The 20,846-nt window shown below is 46.8% G+C and overlaps 1 protein-coding gene across 2 annotated transcripts in view; it reads left to right on the plus strand.

Annotated features, from left to right (window-relative positions):
• The window catches only part of LOC119969049 (stromal cell-derived factor 2-like), a 141,275-nt gene that overhangs the window by 75,430 nt on the left and 44,999 nt on the right, over positions 1 to 20,846 (plus strand). Inside the window, exon 2 of one of the 2 annotated variants that reach the window (XR_005461289.1) lies at positions 7,921 to 8,570. The exons of the other annotated variant lie outside the window; for it this stretch is intronic. The gene's annotated coding sequence lies outside the window, so the exon portion shown is untranslated. Of the gene's footprint in view, positions 1 to 7,920; positions 8,571 to 20,846 lie in introns of those variants that run through there. 2 annotated transcript variants of the gene reach the window in all.

The following is a 20,846-nucleotide window of genomic DNA, read 5'->3' on the forward strand; positions in this document are numbered from 1 at the left end:
CTATTACTCGGGTTCGACACTACTGTTAATCCTTCTATAGCTACTCAGACTGACTAACCAGTCTGCTACAATCCACGTGGTGGGAGTGATATTGAATCAACCCTGTGTCTCTACTCACTGACTGTCTCCACTGGAAAGAGGCAGATCATGTGTGTGGTGTCCTTTATATATGGGTTGGTGTATGCCCACCTGTGGTCGTGTCACCTCTGTGTGTATCGTGAATGCCCAATGGTCGTGTCCTATCTAACTGATTTATTGGTTGAGTGTCAGTGTGTCATGTCTCTGGTGCTCCCTCTAGTGTCTAGCTAGTCTACATGTATTTACATTAACCCCTTCTGTATTTACAGTGATGCACATCACCACAGAAAGAAGAAGTAAAATGCCCTACAGAAAAAAAAAATTGTTTTACCAGAGCCAACTAAATCATTTAAAGGGGTCAGGTACATGAACTGATGGAATTATGAGTTGTCAGGACTGGCACGAACTGAGGGAGAGGAGGATTGCTCACGGTGTGCCATACTGGTAATAACCGTATCCAATAAAACACGGACAGAACAGAAAGGTTGTCAAAGGACACTGGAGGTTTAGACCTGGCATGGCAGGGAGTGGTGAACTACTGTTAGAGAGCTCGAAGTCTGAGTGTTGAGAGTGCCCCTTTAATGCAACATAACTGCAAGAAGCGAGGCATTTGACTTTTTTGATTGATGTACCATTAGCCTACTAGTTAACATTTGAATTATGCCGATTTTAGTTTTTTTTGTCTCTGCTGGGACTGGAACAGAGTCCAAGCTATGATCCATCAGCCACCTGCGGTATTCATGCTTGCACATACAAAGCCACAAAACCCAGTTCAATTGCGTTTCTTACTTGCTGGTTTGTCTTATTTAAATTTCCAGAAGGAGAAAAGAGTTCTTCTTAATGTAATTGCCACATTGGTGAATAAATCTTATATGGATGCCAAGATCAACAGTAGGATGGTGCATATGATAAATAATAGGAAGTTGATTTGCACTTTATTTGCACGGTACTTTTCCAATCAATCCATGAAAGCAAATTCTGCCATATTATATGATAATTAACATTCACATGGATGCATATGGTTTCTTGGTTTTCCGGAAGCATCTTTCATGTCTGTCTATTTTTTATGGACATACATCATGCCCTTACCTAGTAAAGATGAGGCCAGCAATTACACTTAATTTGGACTTGCACGAAGATGGGTCGAAAGCAATAGCCTCAGCCTGTTAGCTCTTCAGCTTATTTAGTTTAGATTGCCCTTTCAAGGTTTTGCCATGCATGGTAACTCCTGCTCTCCACTGTTAGGCCTAATGTTGCCCTTTCCATAAATAATGACATTCAAATGATCTCTTGTGAGTGATTTCTTCATTCAAACATTCAATGTTGTCATCAGCGGCAAAACATGTAAAACTAACATGAATAATTTGCAGTTCAGATTGAATTTTCCTCCATTTGTCATTCATTTTCCTGAAACAATCTCCTTTATAATCACACACCATTTGTATTTAGAATGGCTTGTAATTATAAATCATTTTTTATCTGCCGCTTGCATTATAACCATTAAAGCAATACAAATTCATTTGGTAAATAGAGAAATGTTCATCATTATGCACAGTAGTGTTATATGAATGCAAAACTGAAACTATTTATTTCAAAATATTTTATAGATTATTGCTGGATTTCTTCTGTTCTGAAAAATGGGAAACATTTAATCCAGACTAACAAGAGTACACCTAAAGGATGGACTCTTTCAAAAACGATCAATGTCAGTTCCAGTGAGTAAAACGAGAAAGCCAGTGTGTACCTTTCTCGGTGCACAGCCAGGTTTTCTCACCAGATTCTCTGCCGTTTTGCACAGAGAGAATTTAGAGGCGTTGTTTCCGCCATCACATTGTCAGGGCGAGACCTGACAGAGCAGACAACTCTGCCTCCACAGAGATCAGGGAGATCTGAGTTAAAAATAAGAACTACCCCAGCTCCTCACAGACATGGGGGACCCCTCCACAAGCATCAGAGCAACTCCCCTACACAAGCATTGAGGCACCCCCTCCCGCCCAATCACCCTCCACACAAGCATTTGGGCAACAAGCCCTACAATCATCTGAGCAACTAACCCCCCCACCCCCCCACCTCCCACACACACACATACACAAGCATCAGGTCAATGATCCTACCACAAGCATCAGGGAAACCCGGACCCCGCAAGCATCGAGACAACCCCCACCATCACCCCACCCAACACACAAGCAACAATGCCACATTCCCCACACACACATAAAGGAACCCCCCCCCCCCACCAATGGGTCTCCACAGAAGGCCCACCCTGGCACAGCCGCCCTTGTACTGCAAGGTTAGCACTGTCAGGGTGGCACTGCCTGTCAGGGGCAGTGCCAGACTTCCAGAAGGCAGTGTCTTGCATGTCCCTGGCGGGTTTCCCTCGACAGCTTCCATTTTGTTAAAGCTGTTGTACACCTCGCTGACATGAAGTCACATCTGTGAGAGGGAATTCCTTACCGGAGAGATCATATGGCGGGGAAGCCCTTTAAATGCATTGGTCACTGGTGATGGGCGCAGATAGTCTCAAAGTAAGATCTCACTGCGGAGAGTCTCGTTCCCACACTCTCACTGGATTTTCCACCAGCATTTGCATTTTCGCCTGTGGAAAACGACGGCTCAAATTCCAAAGAGTTGCATTTCCAAAATAATGGAAATATATAAATTTATATGCTTTAATAAAGGTATAATTAATTCACTTTACTGATAGAAAAGCACTGAATGTCACTTAGATTTTCATGAAGCCACAAAATCACAGAATAATATAGGGCAGAAGATGCCCATCGACCCATCTAGTCAACACCGACACATGAAAAGCACCTGACTTGCCTATCTAATCCCATTTGCCAGCACTTGGCCCGTAGCCTTGAATGTTATGCCATGCCAAGTGCTCATCCAGGTACGTTTAAAAGAAGTGAGGCAAACGCCTCTACCACCCTCCCAGGCAATACATTCCAGACATCACCACTCTCTGGGTAAAAATGTTTTCCCTCAAATCCCCCTTAAACCTCCCACCCCTCGCCTTGAACTTGTGTCTCCATATAACTGACCCTTCAACTAAGGGGAACAGCTGCTCCCTATCCACCTTGTCCATGCCCCTCATAATCTTGCACACATCGATCAGGTCACCCCTCAGTTTTCTCTGCTCCAGCAAAAATAACCCAAGCTTATCCAACCTCTCTTCATAACTTAAATGTTCCATCCCAGGCAACATCCTGGTGAATTGCCTCTGTACCCCCTCCAGTATAATCACATCCTTCCTGTAATGTGGCGACCAGAATTGCACACAGTACTCCAGCTGCAGCCTCACCAGAGTTCAATACAACTCCAACATGACCTCCCTGCTTTTGTAATCTATGCCTTGATTTATGAAGGCAAATGTACCATATGCTTTTTTCACACATCCTACTAACCTGCTCTTCTGGCTTCAGAGATCTATCGACAAACACGCCAAGGTCGCTTTGTTCCTTGGAACTTCCCAGTGTCAAGCCATTCATTAAATATGTTCTTTATCACATTACTCCTTCCAAAGTGTATCACCTCACACATTTCAGCATTAAATTCCATCAGCCACTTATCGGTCCATTTGACCATCCCGTCTATATCTTCCTGTAACCCAAGACACTCAACCTCACTGCTAACCACCCGGCCAATCTTTGTGTCATCCGCAAATTTACTGAACTTACCCACCACATAGTCATCTATGTAATTTATATAAATTACAAACAATGAGGTCCCTGCACAGATCCCCGTAATATGGCACTGGACACTGGCTTCCAGTCACTAGAGCAGACGTCTGTCATCGCCCTCTGACTCCTACAGCTAAGCCAATTTTGAATCCAACTCATAAAGTTACCGTGCATCCCATGTGCATCTGCCTTCTTCACAAGACAATTTGCTTTCCATGTTTGTGATTAGGTAACATGTGCCAGTGGTTGGGAAGGGACATGGAATTGGTGCCAAGTGCATTGAGTTTGTGGTGGAGGTTGAATATAATGGTTTCAGTCATCCTGCTGTTTAATCTGAGAAATTGCAATTCATCCAGTCCTGTGTGTCGGACAAGCAGCTGATAATAGAGAGGCATCATAAGGGCCATGACAGGTGGTGCGATGTGGTGCTGTGTGTCATCATCACACATCGGGGCCTAATGCCCTGCCTTTGCATGATTTCACAAAAGGGAACATACTGATGAGAAATAAGAGGATGGTTCACAGCTTAATCCTTCGGTTACGAGCTAGAACAGAAGCTATTACATGAGATTTTCTGGGTGGATAGGTAAAAATAGAACCAGGCGAGGATAGTAGCATTCATCTGAACAATTGAAGAGAGGTGTTGGAGAAGAATGGCATGTTTGAAGATGGAAGAAGCTATGCAGAAGTCGAGAAAGATGAGGAGAGACAATGTCACTGATCAGTCAGGTTTCTCGATCAAATCATTTTCCTCTTCACCACTCCCAAAGTGGTTCTGCCGAAAACTACTCATTACACTGTCCATCATCATCTGTAAGGACTTCACAGTTAAGCCTTATCATATCCTCATCCAATGTTAAGCTTCACTTTTAGTCGGGGACAGGTAACGGAATCTGGCCAATTGTATCCTTTCCAATCCGGAGATGCTAATGGACTGCCTTGCAATCTCAGTCATGATTACCTTGCATAGCACAGTCCAAGAATCAAAGCTATGACCTTTCTGGTCCTTTTGGTTCAAGGAGAGACTCTTAAACCCATTTCTTTCTCCATTTAAATCAAGTATTTAAAAAAATTTTAATTGACGTTTAAGACACTGTTAATATTAATAAATTCTTCCATGTCAAATATCGTAGATTTCAGGAGTTTTGATTACTCAAAGAGATAAGTCAATAAAATAGTTCATCTTGGGCAGGATTCTCCATCGGCTGACATTGGAATCGGGAAATATGATTGGCTGGAGAACCGTTTTTGATGCTCAAATCATGGTTGCCGCCGGTTTCACGCCAAATCGCAATTCTCCGATGCCTTGACAGCAGCATCAATGCATTCCAGAATATGCATACAATAAATGCCATTGGCGGATCATTAGCCAGCCTGATCCGGTATTCTCTGGGACCTCCCTATTCTCTGCCTCCACTGGCAGGAATTCCCAGTGGTGAGTTTCACTTGTGCTTTTAAATATCGTGAAACAGGCACCGTGACTGCTGAGGAAAGTGGGGTACACAAAGTGTCCAACATTGCCATAGTTTTCTGACAGTTCTGTCGCTGGCCAGGGGGCTTCTGCTAGTGGGAGAGTGTAGCAGGGGCTGGCCATGGGATTGGGGTGAACAGGCACGGAACACCATTGCCGCAGCCTGCAAGGCAGCTATGCAGCTATGCATGCCACTAACTGCCCATTGTAAACTTAGGAAACGGGTCGTATGGGTGCCCCCCCCCCTCCCAGAACACCCCCCTAGGTGCCCTCTGGGCTCAGCCAACCCATCACCGGGTTGGGCACGCTCAAGCACAACCAGTGCCATCTTGTTGGCTGGGATGGTGTGTGCATGGAGTGAAGTGTGTATGTGCAGCTACAGCTTGTCAGGCTCTTGAGTATCAATTGCGGATCCGACAAATCCCACACCGTTTCTCATTGGAATCGATTGTGATCCACATGGCGCTGGTGCTAGCTCCTCAACGGTCACTGAATCGGTCCAGGTGCGGCGCTAGTTTTGCTATTGTGAAAGTCCACGAATCCTGTCCGGCATCAACACATTAGAAACGGACAACCCCTTATTTGTTTGAGCAGCAGTTTTAAAACCACATTTCAAATGCAGCAAATGTACTATTCTGAAAAGAACATATTTGAAATCAGACTTATCAGTACAACATTTGTATGACTCTGAAGGAAATGTGATGTGGAGCCAATAGCATGAGACATTATTGCCTCCAATATGCATGGGCATCAAAAAGAACCTCCAAAAACTGTAGAAAGTTTATATCACAGAAACAGGCAATTTGGCCTAACAGACATATGCTGTGAGAGAAACCCATGGCTAACCCAAAATCAGGCCTTAGGTATCATCTACATATTTGAAGTGAGCGGCCGACACCAACTGCACATGCGAGGCAGCTTGCCCTGTGAGGAACAGGAATTTGTTACTGCCAGCAAAGGATTTCAGGTAAGTTGCATGGGAGACAGTTTCAGCAGACCAGGAGTTGATTTCCAGGCCTTTCGGCGCACAGAGAATAATTCTGCTCTTCTTGTCTCCCCCAAACTATTTTTTAAGAAGTACCAAACATTCATAATTGTTTGACGGCTACTTTCTGGGAAATGCTGGGTCGACACTTGCTCTACTCATCTCTAATTAACTTTATAAAGAGATCCTGAGAAGCAAACCGGGGATATAAGAATACTGGTCCAAACTGTTTTTCCTTCTGGGATACAGCCTAACAGATGTATAATAGTGTTTGTGATTAACACAAGCCTGCTCCACTTTACTTCATCTCACCCTATCAGAGAAGCCCACGGCTTAGCCTGAATTGGACCTCTGGCCACAGCAGCATAGTAAGAAGTCTTACAACACCAGGTTAAAGTCCAACAGGTTTGTTTCAAACACACATTTGTTTGACACAAATAAACATTGTTTGAAACAAACCTGTTGGACTTTAACCTGGTGTTGTAAGACTTCTTACTGTGCTCACCCCAGTCCAACGCCGGCATTTCCACATCACAGCAGCATAGTCAAGGTGAGCAGCCAGAACCATTGGGGCCGAATGCTGGTTCCGGCAGCTCACCTTGACTATGCTGATATGGCCAGAGGTCCAATTCAGGCTAAGCCTTGAGCTTCACTGATAGTGTGAGATGAAGTAAAGTGGGAGGAGGCTTGTGTGATGGACAAACACCAGCAAAAATATGTTAGGCCACAGAAATATCCTAGCATTTCTGCAAAACAACAGTGAATATCCTGGAATCTGAAAAAAGAATCCTGGCATTTAATCAGTGAGCTTAAACCAAGCAGCAGATGTAAAAGGATTGAATTGCAGAAGATAAATCCCCAAATTCTATGTAATGAACTTGGGTTTTGAGTTATTCAGAGATGTGTAAATGCCGGTCTTAATTACTTCTTTCATTCATTCAATTAGAAAAGATTAACCCTTCATACATCAGCTTGTCTTCAAAATCCTTCAAACTTGCTAACTACTAACAGAGATGGTTCCTTGCTCGACAAAATAAATAAACTGACCTTGAAAAAAAGCTACTGTTTTAATCCTGATGTTGTACTCCTAAATTTCCGACAATTTACAAATAGCAGGCAATTCAGTGTCATTAAAATAATTTGCATGGTAATGTGAGTATGTCTCCTCTATATTATGCACGCAACAAATCATTGGTGGTTTATATCTGTTGCAAGGTAATCTTGTTATAAAACCATTAGCCACAGAAATAAATATCATTAACTTTATTTTAATTTTGCTGCAGTTCTCAATTTTTTTTTTATAACTTTCATGATCTTAATTAGTTATGTTGTTGTAATGTGGCCTAAGTTGATTTATCCTGCAGATTTTTCTCCATTGTTATCAGCAAGGGTCTTGTTCTCTATTCTGATGGATTGTCTGAGATGAAGAATTGACCGAGTGGAAACCGATCCAGCAGAACCCTTTCATTCTGCAGCACTACGTGCTGATGTATTATGCTGCATTGCCGTGTCTTTTTCACAAGGTTTATTTTCATAATTTATTCAGTCCCTATCAAACCGCTTCCTGGAGCATCACAACTTCATTTTAATTTTGTTACAAACCTCAATTCTTAATTTTCTGTGCTCTGCTTCATCTTAGCTGGTAACATTGTTGTAATATGGCCTGAGATTATTTATCCTCTAGATTTCTTCTCCATCTTTAGCAGCGAGGGCTGAAGCTAAAGCATCACAGGCAGGATTCTCCGTTTCAGATGTTGACGCTGAGACTGAATCAGTGGATTTCCATGACAACAAAATTGGCAGCAGTCCTGGACCAATTCACCAACCATTAACGTGCTCGCACCGGCGCCACACGGAAGAAGAGCGATTCCAATGAAAAACAGTGTCCGATTCACCGGGATCAGGATTGACACTCAAGGCTGACAAGCTGCACCTAAAAGAAAGCGCGAGAATCGACTGTTTCACCAACTCGTACTGAGAATCAACCATATAACCCAGAAGCCATTTCAAGGACTCCACAATCTCGCCGTTTTCCTTGAACCATTGGTTTTTAACCTTTTGGCAGAATTTCTGTATTTTATTGTATGTGTGTGTGTGTATGTTAGAGCAATGATTTTCAAACTTTTTTACCCGGGACCCATTTTTACCAACTGGCCATCCTTCGAGACCCATGTCAGCCAGCCAACCTTCGCGACACACGCCAGCTGACCTTCGTGACCCATGTCGGCCGACCTTCATGACTCAAGCTGCCCGAACATTGCGACTGACTTTTTTTGCTTACATTTAATGTGCCAGGTGAGCCTGCCTGGTCCTCACGATCTCACTTGCTTTGTCATTCAATGCTACATTTCTGCTAAGGACTTCAGCTGATCATTTGAGTTCTCGCTGCATCCTTTGAAAAAAATCAAGGTGTTTGTCCTCAAACTCTCTATGCTTAGTCTTCAAATACTTTTGAAGTTTTGAAGGTTTAATCTTTCATTTGCCAGTACGTCCCTGCACATAACGCATATGGGCTTTGCATCCTGATTTGCATTGGCACAATTAATAAAGTCGTAACTCAAGAAGTCATCTTTGTACTGCTTGGTTTCTGATTTCAGCTTCTTCTTAATGGGTTGTTCATCAGAGGCCCTGGAGCACACACCAGCATTGTTTTGTCTTACCATGGAGTCTCCTGAGAAGCTGTAGTAATCCACGGGAGGCAGGAGTTCCGTCACCACACCAATATTTATTTATAATAACGATATTACAGGAGCAGCTACAAACAGTGCTGCTAGCAGTCCAGTCAACTTAAGACTGGCTCACAAAGCCTACACAGGTGCTTATATGGGCCCCCTCAATGAGCTATCATTGAGGGAGCTCATACTCCAATTGACCAACCAACCAATAAAGCTCATTAGAGAAGCTCTCTCCGGTAGATTCAGTTCTGAGATCCTGGCCTGTTTGTGTCTCTGGCCCTCTCTTCCTTATTACAAGCTGACCATTTTCATTTGCTTTCTTGCTGGCAGCTACAAAATGGAGGAATCACTTCTCCAGGATTTTGCGGTTAAAGCACGGATCGCGTGACGTCAGTGTGCATGCTGGGCATATAACCTGCTCTCTCTCACCACTTCTGGTGCAAAGACTCTACAATTTTTTAAAAGATATTTGGTCCGGGGACAGCAGGAGGAGAGGAGATAGGACAGCGACAGTGCGCTGACGTCAGGACAAGATGGTACTGGGATAGGGTGCTGAAGTCAGGGCGTGGCAGTCTGCAATGCTGGGCCGGTAACCGGGCCTGCGCACTATCGGATCTGCCTGAGCGGGCATGCATGCGTACGGCATTCTTTCTTTAAACACAGCACATGAGCTTTATTTTTGAAGACTGATAAAATACACCATTATAGCAACATGATTACAGAGGTTTCAAACATTCACACAGATTTCACATGCTGGTGCTTAAATTCCACTAGCCCTGCCCCAGAGAATCATAGATCATAGAATTTACAGTGCAGAAGGAGGCCATTCGGCCCATCGAGTCTGCACCGGCTCCCGGAAAGAGCACCCTACCCAAGGTTAACACCTCCACCCTATCCCCATAACCCAGTAACCCCACCCAACACTAAGGGACACTAAGGACAATTTATCAAGGCCAATCCACCTAACCTGCACATCTTTGGACTGTGGGAGGAAACCGGAGCACCCGGAGGAAACCCACGCACACACGGGGAGGATGTGCAGACTCCGCACAGACAGTGACCCAAGCCGGAATCGAACCTGGGACCCTGGAGCTGTGAAGCGATTGTGCTATCCACAATGCTACCGTGCTGCCCTCCACATGTTGGAGAATGGAGAATGGTTCTCAATGGAGAACCACACATCATTTATTTTCTATGATTGCCGCTGGTGCCTTCTTCTTGGATCTCAGTTTGAAGAACAAACACATTGCTGCAATCCCTGTTTATGATCACGTAATTCCTCAATTCCCCTTCCCTGTGATTGTGTTGGCATTGAAGTAGTTGTGGAAGCCGGTGAGCTGGTGCTGACTTCCAGCATCGTGACCCGCCATTCTCACCCCTCACACAAACTTCATTTGGCCGCTCTCCGTGTCCTTCACAGGCCCCGAGCTTCAAACGTCCACTGCCGGATGTACCGACCCCCCTCCTCCTCCTATTGGTCAATGGAATAATTAGATGTCAGATGTGACATTAGGAAAGCTAATCACCCATTGGATAATCTGGGTGCCAATTGAATGGAGCAAGGCAAAATGCTGTGGCTGCTGGCAGATGCGGGCGGCATTCTCAGCCTATAAGCCAGTTGCGGCCGTTGGGCGCTTCTCTTACGATCGGGAGCGCCACACCCGATCACTCCGTGACCCTCCTGACACCTGGCCGTGACTCACCTGTGGGTCACGACCCTGAGTTTGAAAAGCCTTCTTTAGAGTATTTCGAAAGAGTAATTATTACACGTTCATGTTTCATAAGGTATGTTAATAAGCTTTGCCTGCCTACTTGACAAGACTATTTTGTAATAAATTAATAATTTTGCTGTTTATTGAAGAAACCTGGGCATTGAGTGCTCATTCTGAGGTTAATAGATAAAGTGCATATTTGGACGTATAACTGACTGGAAAATTTATTTAAATATATTTTGTGACCCGTGGAGTAATGAAACTAGAAACAGCCAGTGCACTCCTCCCATCTCGGTCGTAACAGGCTCAACATAAAAGAATGGCAGAAAAGGATGAAAGCGTTCTCAGATCCCAGAACAACCTCAAAACCTACAGGAAGAATCAGTGGCAACTGAGTCTACCACTCCTCTGACAGCAGTGCAATTGAGATATGGAAGGTTTATAAGGCCTCTCGGCCACTAAAACCTTTGAATTCAAAGTCTGGAATGTGTAAGATTGGGTAATGATAATGTATTAATGATAACAGAAATGTATGATAGTAATAACAAGGTTAGACAAAAGATAAACAATTGGGGGGAGGGATAGTGTTCTATAAGGCTCTCTAAGGCTCTGGCACATATGTGGCTAATGTGTGACTGAGCCCAGCACCAACCCCTGGAGAATGCTGACACGTCCCCACAGCAGTCAGAGATCGGGACAGCCAGGTCTCCGGCACTTGGAGGGTTTCTGGAGACCAGCCACCCTCTCAATACCAGTCAGATGATGAGCCTCTTGAAGAGGCTGTCAGCTGATTGCTGTAGAGGCAAAGAGAGGCAGTGGAACATCAGGCAGAGATTGGATAGTCTCTCAGCAGACTAGAGTGTTCAATGGAGGAGTCTGTCTAATGTTGTGTCCCTGACCTGCGAGCGCCTTGAGGTCACCATGGGAAGGTTGGCAACCACCATGGAGTCCTGCAGGTCCTGCCAAGTTTGCACTCAGCCCTGCACTTCATGGCCACACACCCTGGTGGGCACAATCAGGATGGAGGCTACTTGGGGACAAGGCATCTTGATTTTTTGCAGGTACTCCATCTCCTGCAGGATTTAGGCTGCAGGGAGGATGCACATCAGTCGGTCACCTCAGAGACCTCCACTCAGGACAGGCCAAGGGTGTGCAGCCATTCAGAGCCCCTCTGTCTTTGCTACACCAACTCCAGCAGCGCAAGCTGCTGAGGGAGCTTCTGCCCCTGAGCAAGATACACTTATGTGGCTGTGCCCCTATAGGGCTCTGGCCACCAGGGGACATCCACCAAGGTCATCACAGGCATCAGGACATAGAAGTCAGCAGGCGGCCTCCACCCCTGCTGTGGATGTCAGGGTAGCACCACAGTGTAGTGGTAGGATTAGGAATGTTAAAAAGTTTTGATGCCACCTCATGGCCACGGGTACTGCGTCACTGTGAATAAATTACATTTTTTGAAAGGTATTCAATGAGTATGTGGATGTAATGGTCAGATAAAAGCATTTTGTTTTGGATCTTTGCAGTCCTCTTATTCCAAAATTCAGCCTTTCTCACACCCAGACTGTCCCTTTTAAAGATCGGCAGTCATGAGATGTCAACCTCTTTTTAAAATACCCTTGTGTGTTGAGGGGGAGATGGGCTTAATCCTTTATTTGGAGTGTATGATGGGTCAGCTCTGAATCATTAGTCCTCAAAGGATAGCAACGTCTGAGGATGGCTCATCAGCAATGTGACTCTGCGCATCTGTGTTTTGTTACTGATACTGTCCCAGACCAAGATATGCACTTTAGAATGACAGCCCTACCCTGGTCCGCACTTACTTCCCGTCAGTGGTTGCATCCTTACATGGCACAAGAAGCATCCAGCCTCGCCTCACATCACTGTTCTTCTTTGTTGAACTTTAATTTGATAGAGTGAGTGCAGTAGCAGGATACCAATGACCACAGCTACTTCTGATCTCAGTGAATCATGATCTCATAAGGCCCAAGTGTGAACGCTGAGTGTCCTCTCAGCGATGGTCCGGCTATTCCCTCAGTAGTGACAAAATGGTTTGGAGGACTATAGGCGATGTTTCCTGATTATTTACCTTGATTTTTCTCGTTTTGGAACCTTTCCGGTTGAGGGTATCGAGGGCACGCCTGCAATGTCTCCACTCCTCCATGGTATCAGGGTGATCATGTTGTCCCTCAGCATCCCCCTGGGTTTCCTGCATCTCCTCATCTTCACTTCCGAGGAGGGTTCTTCCTCCTCTAGTTCACCCTCTGGCAGAGCCTCAACTCTCTGCATTGGCAGATGTGAAGGACACTGCAATGATTTGGCAGCCCGTCTCTGGTGCATTTTGCAGAGAGCCACCTGAGCAGTCCAGGCATGTGAATCGCATCTTCAGCAGTCAAATGGTCTGCTCTACAAAGGAGTGTGGTGTGGCGTGAGCAGTGTTGTACCATTCCTCGTTTGTAGTCCAAGACGGACACACCAGAGTCAGAGCCAGTGTTTAAGTGGATGGCCCTTAGCCCCCAGCAACCATCCATGCAGAATGTCTAGCCCCACGAAGATCCCAGGCATCTGGGAGTGACTTAGGGTGTAGGTGTCATGGCAACTCCCAGAAACTGTGCACAAATGCGCAGAATGTGCTTTTTGAAAAAATATTTTTATTTTAAAAAAATATTTTAATGGAGGTATTTTCAAATATATACAGAACAGAAACGGGTAACAACGGCAGCAACAGTTAACCATGCACAATTTCTCTGTTCCACGGTACCACCCCTCTACCCTCTCCTTTTACACCAAGTCCCTCCAACCCAAACAGAACACAAAAAACCCTGCTCCCCCTTCCCGATGCTGCTGTGTCATTGTCCCTTAAAGAAACCTCCACCTTGTGGAGGATTCTCTTATGGCGAACTTGATGTTTTCGAGGTGGAGGAGTTCTGCCAAATCGCTCACCCATGCTCCTGCTTTTGGCAGCTTCAAGTCCAGCCTGCTCAAGATCCGCCTCCAGGCTATCAGGAAGGCAAAGGCTACAACATCAGCCTGCCTCCTCACCTACACTCCTGGGTCCTCCAAAACCCCAGATATCACCACCCACGGGCTTAGTGCCACCTCCACTCCCAAGATCGTTGGCGTTATGCTCACAAACTCTTTCCAGAACCCCTACAACTTCAGACATGCCCACAACATATGAACATGGTTCACTGGGCTCCCTGCACTCCGGCCACAAGTATGCTCCACCCCTGGAAAAAAAATCTCATCCTAGGCCCCATCATATGAGCCCTATGCACAACCTTAAACTGTATGAGGCTCAGTCTTACACATGATGAAGATGATTTTATCATCTGTGGTGCTTCACTCCAAATCCAGGCTTACATCGCCCCTCCCAACTCCTCCTCACAATTGCGCCGGACCTCCTCCACTGGAACGCCTTCCTTCTTCATCAGCTCCCCATATATATATGAAGACCTTGCCCTCGCCTATCTCATCCTCAGACAGAAGCTTGTCCTGTAACGCTGGAGTTGAAAGCTGTGGGAATTGTCATGTGAGAGTACCTTTAACAAATGGAGTTTATAAAATAGCTGTAGTGGATGCACCTTTAGAAAATGGGTGTTTTTCAGTGATGCCAGAGTGTGGGTGGAGCTGGTCTGTCTGTCTGCTTTTACTTTCACATTGGGCTCGCAGCTACAGGATGTGTTTAGTTTTGTTTTCGATTTGGAGAACCTGCAGTCACAGCAAGATGTGTATGAACTCTGCAAGCCAAAGAATCTTCATTTGGTGATTTCAAAGTGATTGCCGAAGGTGGGTGAGCAGCCGAGAGCGATGGTGATACATCTGTCCAGATATCTAGACAAGGAGAAGATTCTGCAGTGGGCGAAGGACACAATGAAATACACCTGAGAAGGGAATGTGATCTGGATGCACCAGGATTTGGGTGCGGAGAAGGTGAAGCACGAGCAGGGTTTAACAGGATCAAGGCCGCCCTGTTCAAGGAAGGAGTGAAGTTTTGTGTGCTGTACTCAGCCTGGTTGTGGGTTATGTACCGGGGCTGCCATCTTAGCCAGGCCATCTGAGGCCTCCTGCGTTTGCTGCCGAAATCTGACCGTCAAAAACTCCACCAACTGTTTTGTGGACCACTGAGCGGGCAACGGGTCCACAGATCTCCCCTCCATCTTCCCCTCAGTCGCACCTCGCGACACCTGGTCTGACTGTTGTCCCTTTACAGTTTTCTACACCTTGTTTGATAGGGCTGGGACATACTCACCCGAAGGAAAATCCTTACCTCTGTTTGTTCCTATACTTTGTACCAGCAAACACCCCCTTGAATGGGTAACAACGACCAAACAATTCAGCCTCAAGCAGAACCACCAAATGTGCAACCACTCACAGCATGGCTGCCACTGGAAGTCTTTGAATATATTTTTATTATATTTATTTAATTTTTTACAAATAACACAACAAAAAATATTTGCACTGCAAAAAAGTTACAGGACAGAAGAAGATAAATTGCTGATATAAGAATGAACAAGGCAGGATGACTTTAGATTAACAGATTTTATGAGCCAGTGCCTTCAGCTTCAATATCACATCAATCAGAGGCAATTAGTAGAAGAAAAGCATCAGGTCATATAAATAAGATCGGATGACATCTCAGGCTACACACCTTTATGCACTGCTCAAACAAGACTTATGATATGGCTCAAGGGAAATCTAACAGGAGTAGGTCAGACAAGGCAGAGTCTATAAATTTGAGATAGGGATCCTGCACTTTGTGCAATGCATCAAATTCAGAATGGATGACACACATCAGGGCCAGGATCTTCCGCTTCGCCGCACTCACGGCCGCGGATTACCCGACGGCGTGGGGGTGGCCCCAATGGAAAACCCCATTAGTCGGCTGCTGGGTTGGAGGATCCTGCTGCCGGCAAGGGCACGCCGCACCAGAAAATGGGTCTGGCAGGACGGAGAATCACACCACAGGAATTCCATCGGAATACTTTCCATGGCTAATTTATGCCAATTTTGAATCAAGGATACTTGTTACTGACCCAGGAGCAGAGGATATTTTTCCGAGTTGCATAAGTTAGGTGGTGGAATTCTCTGTTCCTGAGACTAAGTGCTGACGCAAGGGCAGGATTCGTGGAGCTCTATGACTGCAAAACTGGCGCTGCACCTGAACCAATTCAACGACCGTTAAGGTGTTAGCACTGTCGCCACGTGGAAGACAATCAATTCCAATGGGAAATGGAGCAGGATGCGCTGGATTTGGGATTGACACTCAGGAGGCCGACAAGCTGCAGCCACATAGACACACTTCACTCTCCACACACACCATCCCAGCCAACAAGATGGCAGTGAGGAGAGCGGCACCCAGTTTTACAGACACCGAGCTCGAGACCCTGCTGAACGCTATGGGTGGAGAGGCGGGCAACCTGGGTGCAGGTGGCAGGGGCTGTCAGTGCCATCAGCAACACTGTCTGGACCGGCCAGCAGTGCCATGAGAAACTGCACGACCTCCTCAGGGTGACCAGGGTGAGTAGACAGCACTGTGCCCCTGCCACCAACCCCCCATCCCACACACTCGTGATCCCAACCCAGCCCGTCCCCATCCGGATGGCGTTTGAACCCTCACTCTGCATCACGTGCCAGCAGGGTGATGGAACCATCAATTCACCAGACACGTGTTTCCGATATGAATCTAGGCTTTAATCGACTTACTACAGAGCCAGCCTGTTACCCGTTGATGAACTCTCAGTGAACTGCAGGCTGACTCTGGACAAGGGTATTTATACAGCAGTACTAGGGGAGGAGTCATGGGTGGAGCCAAGGGTGGAGCCCTGTACAAGCTCCTGAGCATTCCCAGAGCTACTCCCCCTAGTGGTCGGATAACGCTACTGTGCTTACAAAGACATAGTGTGAATTATCATATTACATTCACCACAGGGGAGATGGCGGAACACTGCAAGAACCTCGGACCCACCTCCCCACCGCCGTCCCTGACGCATCTGGTGGGCAGCAGGCAGAACAAGGCAGCACCATGCCACCTGCGACACCCAAGCAGCAGCCACGCGCATCCAGACCCAGTCGCCCCAGAGATGCCCGCCAAGGGGATCCAGGTTGCAGGGTGGGAAGCACAGCTTGCCACCTCCGCTCCTGACGTATCATGTAGATTTAGCGTTAGGGCCCATCAAGCCAGAAACATAGACACCAGTTAAGTTGGCACGGGTGCAAGGCACAGTTTCGTGATAGGGTCACGGGCACGTATCTGTGTATATGTTAACACATTAAACACCTGTGCTCAATGTTGCAAACGCGAAGGATGGAGAGCAGGCCGGATTCTGCGGATTCTTCACCCCCCCCATGTCCACTCATCTCCTTATCCCTGGCCCCATCGGCACCCATCCTGCTTCCAGGAGTACCATCAGCTGGAGCTGCCCTTGCTAGCGGTATGCTCCCCGGCCCCCCAACAGGTGCTTCCCTATCGGGCTACTGTGGGCTTTGCCGTTAGGCGACCGTGTGATGCCCTCCAGTGGGTGCTGGCCAGTCGGGGGTGGTGCGATGGAGGGTGGGGCCTGGGTGGGTATAGAGGGATGAGAGAGTCGGGGCTGGGTGCAGGGGTAAGGGAATCCATACTGCCAATGACACTCGGCAGAACCAGGGGCCAAGGTGGGTGGTCAATGGGGTGCACAGCAAGATGGCCACGGCAATGGTGGTCCATGCCTGGACACCGCCCCAGTCCCATGGGGGGTTCACCCCAGCCCCATGGCCCTTCCCCCCATCAACCCCTCCCCCACACCGACTGTGGTAGGGCCTCCACCCAACCCCTGCAAGCACGGCCAATGTCAGGACAGGCATCCCACGGTCGCGCCTGTCCATGTCTGACTTCCTCTCTCTCATTCATCAGCTTTGACGCCAGTTTCCCGATTTTTAAAAGCACAAGTGAACCTCGCGGTCATGAATTCACCCTAGTGGAGGAGGAAAACTGCGAAGGCCGCGGAGAATACCGGGTCAGGTTCGCTGATGCCAAGGGTGTTGTTTACTGTATGTATGTTCTGGAAAGCATTGACTCCACTGTCAAGGCACCGGAGAATTGTGATTTTGCATGAAACTGGTGCCTGCCATCGTTTCGGTGTCAGAACCGACGGGGCATCGCGCGGTCGCCCAAGGGCAATGCCCACAGTAGCCTTATAGGGGAGCGTCTGGTGAGCGTACCGCTGGCATGGGCAGCTCCAGCTGACGGTACTCCTGGAAGCAGGGATGGGTGCCAATGGGGCCAGGAGTGAGGAGACGAGGGGGACATGGGGTGGGGCAGAATTTGCAGAATCCGGCCAGTTAGCATAGAAGCATAGAACAGTACAGCACAGAACAGGCCCTTCGGCCCTCGATGTTGTGCCGAGCAATGATCACCCTACTCAAACCCACGTATCCACCCTATACCCGTAACCCAACAACCCCCCCCCCAACCTTACTTTTTAGGACACTACGGGCAATTTAGCATGGCCAATCCACCTAACCCGCACATCTTTGGACTGTGGGAGGAAACCGGAGCACCCGGAGGAAACCCACGCACACACGGGGAGGACGTGCAGACTCCACACAGACAGTGACCCAGCCGGGAATCGAACCTGGTACCCTGGAGCTGTGAAGCATTTATGCTAACCACCATGCTACCGTGCTGCCCTATCTCCATCCTCAGCGGTTGCAACATTGAGCACAGGTGTTTAATGTGTTAACATAAACACAGATAGAATCAATTCTCCGCCCAATTGCGTTTCCAATTCTGGCGTCAGCCAACGGAAAATCCCGTCCAAGGTCTTTCCCCTTTTGATAGGATGTTGAATTCCCTTCTTCCCAAGAAGAAGTTGAAAATTAGTTACTGCCATTTCGCGGACCACCAGAAAAAAGGTAGATGATTTTCGCTCCACATTCAGGCGTGCATCATAACTGCCCACCCCAATCTCAAGCAAAGACACCAGAATGTACCTAATATATTATTTTCTCGGACAAAAAAACCTGTCTGTACACATGCAGAATATTGTTAATAATATAGAAACCCAACATGATAAAAGAGCAAAAGATTCACGACCACAATAGTTCTAAGGGATCATTCCTCAATAAAGATGGGGACCCACAGAGCTAACCAAAGGCCATACTATCAGGCGACAACCTGCTCAACAAGGAGAAGAACAAAACAACTAAAAATAGAATGGGAGCCAAATGCCCCTCCTGCATTTTGAACCGACCCATGAAGACCTGCACCCTCCACCCACCTCCTGGAAATAGCGCCACTCGGCTCTGACATGACTCAATTGAGGAAAAAATAAGAAAAACGACGAATAATTAGCATGTGGCAGAGCTACCACTAATGATAATAAAGCCCCTGGAACAAGGACAAGAAAAATAAATTAATTGTAGTGCTCAAATGTTAGCACCTCCAATTAAACATGGTATATGAGAATTAAATCAGATAACTAACAACATGATTATGGCTTGGGTCACTGTGTGGAGTTTGCACTTTCTCCCCGTGTCTGCGTGGGTTTCCTCCAGGTGCTCCGGTTTCCTCCCACTGTCCAAAGATGTGCAGGTTAGGTGGACTGGCCATGAAAAATTGCTCTTAGTGTCCAAAAGGTTTGGGTGGGGTTACTGGGTTATAGGGTGGAGGGTTAGGGTTAGGCTTAGGCAGGGTGTTCTTTCCAAGGGCCGGTGCATACTTGATGGGCCAAATGGCCTCCTTCTGCACTGTAATTTCTATGATTTTATGACAGAGAGCAAGTCTTGATTTTGAATTTTCTGAGCCACAGAACATCAGTGTAGCTGTCTGCCCTTTATGTGCCTAACGAAGGCCAAGTCGGATTGGGCGGGAGTGGAATTGAGGCGCTTAAAATGATATCTGCAAATATTGTCCAAGTAGTCTTGTTTTGCTGACAGGAATTGTGAGTGTTCATGAGGCTCAATTTTTCCTCTATTGAATCATGTCAGAACCGAGTGGCGCTATTGCCAGGAGGTGGGTGGAGGGTGCAGGTCTTCAAGGGGCTAGTCGGATCATCGAAAGACTTAATGGAGTTGCCGGATATCACTTTTGCAGGATAATGAACGGCATAATTCATTCCAGCTGCCTTAAGCTGCCTTTGAACTTTATTGAGGCCTCGATGCTTCAGCTGCATCCCGGCCGAAAAGTCCTGGAAAACAGGAACTTCTCATCCCCTCATGGAGCCAGTTTCCACCCCACCTCACCATTTCCAGGACTCTCCGGCGATCTTTAAAATTGTGGAAGCAAATGATTATTGGCCTGTGTGATGATCGGAATACCTTGCCCCTTTAAGAGGCTTGTGATGATCGGAATACATTGCCCCTTTAAGAGGCTTGGAACCCTGGGGGATTCCGCCTCTGGCTACGCCCCCTGGGAAACAGTACTTAAGATGAGACTCCATTTTGCGAGCACACTTCTCATGGAGGCTGCCATTGTTCACTGCTTATTAAAGCCTTTGATTACTGACCTAACTTTCGTGTCGTAATTGAGAGTGCCTCAGCCTGGGACATTGATTGTCCTTTGGCCTTAAAGACAGGATACGGTGCACCCTTTTCAATTTGAAATGCCGAGCCTTCCCATCCAGCTTGAGAAACGTGGCAGTCGGTTCTCAAAGAACTTAACAGGAGCCTTACCCTCCACTCCCTCAAACAGACCGACGACCTGGATATTCTTTCTCCGACCTCCGTTCTCCAAATCTTCCAGGATTTCGAACTGGTTTTCCAATGATAATGAGTTTTAACTGAAGATGCAACAATTTCAACATTCAGGAGTGTTTCCTCCATTTCACCGAGTCTCTTATTGGTACTCTGCAGCTCAGCCTCATGAACACTCACATTTCCTGTCAACAAGCCGAGACGACTTGGAGAATATTTGCAGATATCATTTACAGCGCCTCAACAAGCACTGGGCTGACAGACTGCTCGAGGATCCACTCCCGCCCGATATGACTGTTCCTTTTTATCACTGGATTTCTTCATGTTTTTCACAATTTTCTCCCCAATAATTATCCAAAAGTCTTCCAGGTACATGCTACTAAATATTAACTTCTGGATTAGATGAGCTTGTGACGACCAAACAGGATAAAAGTTGATTATAAAGTGAGTGACATCAGAGCCCGCGGAAAAGCTGCTACTGCCGAACCTGCATCATGTGGTCCCCAGGATGTGCTTTGATGCTCACACACGAACTGCAGACTGACAGAATGGAAGTCCTTGCAGTTGGTGAAC

The sequence above is a fragment of the Scyliorhinus canicula genome, chromosome 7, assembly GCF_902713615.1.
Source record: "Scyliorhinus canicula chromosome 7, sScyCan1.1, whole genome shotgun sequence".
Taxonomy (NCBI): domain Eukaryota; kingdom Metazoa; phylum Chordata; class Chondrichthyes; order Carcharhiniformes; family Scyliorhinidae; genus Scyliorhinus; species Scyliorhinus canicula.